Here is a 6,142-nt window from a genome sequence, read left to right on the forward strand (position 1 = left end):
TTATTCATATTTTTTTTACTGCATTGTTGGTTAGGGGCTCGTAGCATTTCACTGTAAGGTTGTATTTGGCACATGTGACTAATACAATTTTATTTTATATGACAGAGCTTAAGAGGATCTGCAGAGAAGAATGTGAGAAGCTGTTCTCTGTCCAGTGTGCTGGCCTTCTAGGCAGAGTTCCTCTGTCCAGTGTGCTGGCCTTCTAGGCAGAGTTCCTCTGTCCAGTGTGCTGGCCTTCTAGGCAGAGTTCCTCTGTCCAGTGTGCTGGCCTTCTAGGCAGAGTTCCTCTGTCCAGTGTGCTGGCCTTCTAGGCAGAGTTCCTCTGTCCAGTGTGCTGGCCTTCTAGGCAGAGTTCCTCTGTCCAGTGTGCTGGCCTTCTAGGCAGAGTTCCTCTGTCCAGTGTGCTGGCCTTCTAGGCAGAGTTCCTCTGTCCAGTGTGCTGGCCTTCTAGGCAGAGTTCCTCTGTCCAGTGTGCTGGCCTTCTAGGCAGAGTTCCTCTGTCCAGTGTGCTGGCCTTCTAGGCAGAGTTCCTCTGTCCAGTGTGCTGGCCTTCTAGGCAGAGTTCCTCTGTCCAGTGTGCTGGCCTTCTAGGCAGAGTTCCTCTGTCCAGTGTGCTGGCCTTCTAGGCAGAGTTCCTCTGTCCAGTGTGCTGGCCTTCTAGGCAGAGTTCCTCTGTCCAGTGTGCTGGCCTTCTAGGCAGAGTTCCTCTGTCCAGTGTGCTGGCCTTCTAGGCAGAGTTCCTCTGTCCAGTGTGCTGGCCTTCTAGGCAGAGTTCCTCTGTCCAGTGTGCTGGCCTTCTAGGCAGAGTTCCTCTGTCCAGTGTGCTGGCCTTCTAGGCAGAGTTCCTCTGTCCAGTGTGCTGGCCTTCTAGGCAGAGTTCCTCTGTCCAGTGTGCTGGCCTTCTAGGCAGAGTTCCTCTGTCCAGTGTGCTGGCCTTCTAGGCAGAGTTCCTCTGTCCAGTGTGCTGGCCTTCTAGGCAGAGTTCCTCTGTCCAGTGTGCTGGCCTTCTAGGCAGAGTTCCTCTGTCCAGTGTGCTGGCCTTCTAGGCAGAGTTCCTCTGTCCAGTGTGCTGGCCTTCTAGGCAGAGTTCCTCTGTCCAGTGTGCTGGCCTTCTAGGCAGAGTTCCTCTGTCCAGTGTGCTGGCCTTCTAGGCAGAGTTCCTCTGTCCAGTGTGCTGGCCTTCTAGGCAGAGTTCCTCTGTCCAGTGTGCTGGCCTTCTAGGCAGAGTTCCTCTGTCCAGTGTGCTGGCCTTCTAGGCAGAGTTCCTCTGTCCAGTGTGCTGGCCTTCTAGGCAGAGTTCCTCTGTCCAGTGTGCTGGCCTTCTAGGCAGAGTTCCTCTGTCCAGTGTGCTGGCCTTCTAGGCAGAGTTCCTCTGTCCAGTGTGCTGGCCTTCTAGGCAGAGTTCCTCTGTCCAGTGTGCTGGCCTTCTAGGCAGAGTTCCTCTGTCCAGTGTGCTGGCCTTCTAGGCAGAGTTCCTCTGTCCAGTGTGCTGGCCTTCTAGGCAGAGTTCCTCTGTCCAGTGTGCTGGCCTTCTAGGCAGAGTTCCTCTGTCCAGTGTGCTGGCCTTCTAGGCAGAGTTCCTCTGTCCAGTGTGCTGGCCTTCCAGGCAGAGTTCCTCTGTCAAGTGTCTGTGTTCTTTTGCCCATCTTAAGCTTTTCTTTTTATTGTCCAGTCTGAGATATGGCTTTTTCTTTGCAACTCTTCCTAGAAGGCCAGCATCCCAGAGTCTCCTCTTCACTGTTTAAAAAACAAACATTTATTTAACTAGGCAAGTAACTTATTACGGATAGGCGGGACAGTTATTTTCAATGACGGCCTAGGAACAGTGGGTTAACTGCCTTGTTCAGGGGCATAACGACAGATTTTTACCTTGTCAACTCTGGGATTCAATCTTGCAACCTTTCGCTCTAACCACTAGGCAACCTGCCACTACATGTTGATGTTAAGACGGGTGTTTTGCGGGTACTATTTAATGAAGCTGCCAGTTGAAGACTTGTGAGGCATCTGTTTCTCAAACTAGACACTCTAATGTACTTGTCCTCTTGCTCAGTTGTGCACCGGGGCCTCCCACTCCTCTTTCTATTCTGGTTAGAGCAAGTTTGCGCTGTTCTGTGAAGGGAGTAGTACACAGCGTTGTACAAGATCTTCAGTTTCTTAGCAATTTCTCGCATGGAATAGCCTTCATTTCTCAGAACAAGAACAGACTGACGAGTTTCAGAAGAAAGTCTTTGTTTCTGGACAATTTGAGCCTGTAATCGAACCGACAAATGCTGATGCTCCAGATACTCAACTAGTCTAAAGAAGGCCAGTTTTGTTGCTTCTTTAATTAGTACAACAGTTTTCTGTGCTAACATAATTCCAAAAGGGTTTTCTAATGATCAATTAGCCTTTTAAAATGATACATTTGGATTAGCTAACACAACGTGCCATTGGAACACAGGAGTGATAATGGGCCTCTTGCTGATAATGGACCTCTGTGCGTCTATGTAGATATTCCATTAAAAATCAGCCGTTTCCAGCTACAATTGTCAACAACATTAACAATGTCTATACTGTGTTTCTGATCAATTTGATGTTATTTTAATAGACAAAAAGGCTTTTCTTTCAAAAACAAGGACATTTCTAAGTGACTCCAAACTTTTGAACGGTAGTGTGTGTGTATATATATATATATATATACAGTACCAGTCATAATTCGTACACACCTACTCATTCAAGGGTGTTTCTTTATTTTTACTATTTTCTACATTGTAGAATAATAGTGAAGACATGACTATGAAATAACACATATGGAATCATTAAGTAACCATAAAAGTGCTAAACAAATCTAAATGTATTGTATATTTGAGATTCTTCAAAGTAGCCACTCTTTGCCTTGATAACAGTTTATATGGATAGTGGAATTCTCTTCTAAATGTTTGTTCAAATATGGGCCTAATTGCACTCCAGTCTTACTACCCAGTGGCCACTAGAGGGCAGCATTCTAGTGCTTATTGCACTCCAGTCATACTACCCAGTGGCCACTAGAGGGCAGCATTCTAGTGCTTATTGCTCCTCTTCCCTCCTCCTCCTCTCTCTCTACTGTGTGTGTGTGTGTGTGCGTGCGTGCGCGTACAGACACAGTGTGCTGGGCCGACAGGATTTTTCCATTCTTTATTATTATTATGGGTCATGTGAGTTATTTTCTGCATGAGTGGTTGGTCTCATTTAGCTCTGAACATTTAGGTATAAACATTCAGTTATTAACATTTAGCTAAAAACATTTAGCTATGAACATTTAGCTCTGCCATCTCTTAATGCCACTGTCTCGAAGAGGGAGTGAAAATTAAACAAACATGTTTTCTATGAGGAAGTAGATTCTACAGGAACACTCCTGCCAACTGTTGGATTGTCCATGTGACATTGTTGGCAAACAGCAAACAATCAGGGACCTGTGACCTTGTTGTGAGGTATGGTTATATCATAAACATTTATCAAAACAAAAATGAGACAGATCGGCTATATTCGGTCTTATGTAGAAACATTTTACATTTTGTTTTTTCCATTAGATAAAAGTTTCGAATCAGAGCTAGAAAATAGCAACTCTCTGTTGGCTGGGCTCCCCTCTTGTCCTCTCCCATCTAGACTACTGCAACTCTCTGTTGGCTGGACTCCACTCTTGTCCTCTACCTTCTAGAGTCTCCAACTCTCTGTTGGCTGGGCTCCCTTCTTGTCCTCTCTCATCTGAACTACTGCAACTCTCTGTTGGCTGGGCTCTATTCTTGTCCTCTCCCATCTAGACTACTGCAACTCTCTGTTGGCTGGGCTCCCTTCTTGTCCTCTCTCGTCTGAACTACTGCAACTCTCTGTTGGCTGGGCTCCCCTCTTGTCCCCACCCACCTAGACTACTGCAACTCTCTGTTGGCTGGGCTCCATTCTTGTCCTCTCCCATCTAGACTACTGCAACTCTCTGTTGGCTGGGCTCCCTTCTTGTCCTCTCTCGTCTGAACTACTGCAACTCTCTGTTGGCTGGGCTCCCTTCTTGTCCTCTCCCATCTAGACTACTGCAACTCTCTGTTGGCTGGGCTCCCTTCTTGTCCTCTCCCGCCTGGACTACTGCAACTCTCTGTTGGCTGGCCTCCCCTCTTGTGCCATTAAACTTCTGCAACTTATCCAGAACGCCAAAGCCCGCCAACCTTCCCAAGATCATCCATGTCACCCTGCTCCTCCTCACACTCCACTGGCTTCCAGTTGAAGTTCTCATCCACTACAAGACCATGGTGCTTACCTACGGAGCAGCAAGAGGAACTTCCCCTCCCTACCTTCAGGCTATGCTAAAACCCTACTATGCCTGTGATAAGTGGTTATCCCACATATCTATCTTAAGATGAATGCACTAACTAAGACGGTCTGGAAAAGAGTGTCTGCTAAATGACTAACGTGTAAATGTAATTAATGTAACAGGCTTTTAAAATCCAATTTGTACTCAAAATATCAAAGGAAATTGTAAAATGTATCAAATAATATAGTCTTTGTTGCTATTATCACCATGTAATGTTGCCTTTTTGAAATAAACCAAATCGGTCACACTTTAATTGGACAGTTCAGATTTTAATACTATCAACAAATTATCTGTTGATAAGCAGCTGCTTGTTAAGGTTAGACTAAGTGCTAGGATTAGGGTTAAGGTTAGGTTAAGGGTTAGGTTTAGTGCTAGGGTTAAGGTTAGGATAAGGGTCAGGGTAAGGGTTAGGTTTAGTGCTAGGGTTAAGGTTAGGATAAGGGTCAGGGTAATGGTTAGTAGATAGTTTGTAGAGCATCTACAGATGGACTATCCAAATGAAGTGTTACCAACCATTCTCTCAACTTGGTCCACAGCCAGGTAGGATCCAGGCTGATGTTTTTTGGGGAAGGAGGGTTGGAAAACCGACAGTTGAAGTCGGAGGTTTACATACACTAAGTTGACTGTGCCTTTAAACCACTTGGAAAATTCCCGAAATTGATGTCATGGCTTTAGAAGCTTCTGATAGGCTAATTGACATAATTTGAGCCAATTGGAGGTGTACCTGTGGATGTATTTCAAGGCCTACCTTCAAACTCAGTGCATCTTTGCTTGACATCATGGGAAAATCAAAAGAAATCAGCCAAAACCTCAGAATTTTTTTTTGTAGACCTCCAGAAGTCTGGTTCATCCTTGGGAGCAATTTCCAAATGTCTGAAGGTACCACGTTCATCTGTACAAACAATAGAACTGTCACGGCTTTCTTCCTGGGAAGGAGAGGCGGACCAAAACGCAGCGTGGTTTTAGTTCATGGTTCTTTAATAAGAAAACTCAAACATGAACAAACTACAAAACAATAAACCGTAACAGTCCTGACTGGTGCATAAAACACAAAGACAGGAAACAATCACCCACAAAATACCCAAAGAATATGGCTGCCTAAATATGGTTCCCAATCAGAGACAACGATAAACACCTGCCTCTGATTGAGAACCACTCTAGGCAACCATAGACTTACCTAGACAACTAAACTGAACACAACCCCATCAATCTACAAAACCCCTAGACAAGACGAAACACAATAAATCCCCCATGTCACACCCTGGCCTAACCAAAATAATAAAGAAAACAAAGAATACTAAGGCCAGGGCGTGACAAGTACGCAAGTATAAACACCATGGGACCACGCAGCCGTCATACCGCTCAGGAAGGGAAAGCGTTCTGCCTCCTAGAGATGAATGTATTTTGGTGCGAAAAGTGTAAATCAATCCCAGAACAACAGCAAATGACCTTGTGAAGATGCTGGAGGAAACAGGTACAAAAGTATCTATAGCCACAGTAAAACGAGTCCTTTATCGACTTAACCTGAAAGGCCGCTCAGCAAGGAAGAAGCCACTGCTCCAAAACCACCATTAAAAAAGCCAGACTACGGTTTGCAACTGCACATGGGTACAAAGATTTTACGATTTGGAGAAATGTCCTCTGGTTTGATGATAAGGGTTAGGGTAAGGGTTAGGTTAATGACCATCGTTATGGTTGGAGGAAAAATGGGGAGGCTTGCAAGCCGAAGATCACCATCCCAACCGTGAAGCACGGCGGTGGCAGCATCATGTTGTGGAGGTGCTTTGCTGCAGGAGGGAATGATGCACTTCACAAAATAGA

The sequence above is a fragment of the Oncorhynchus kisutch genome, linkage group LG17 (genome assembly GCF_002021735.2).
Source record: "Oncorhynchus kisutch isolate 150728-3 linkage group LG17, Okis_V2, whole genome shotgun sequence".
Lineage (NCBI taxonomy): Eukaryota > Metazoa > Chordata > Actinopteri > Salmoniformes > Salmonidae > Oncorhynchus > Oncorhynchus kisutch.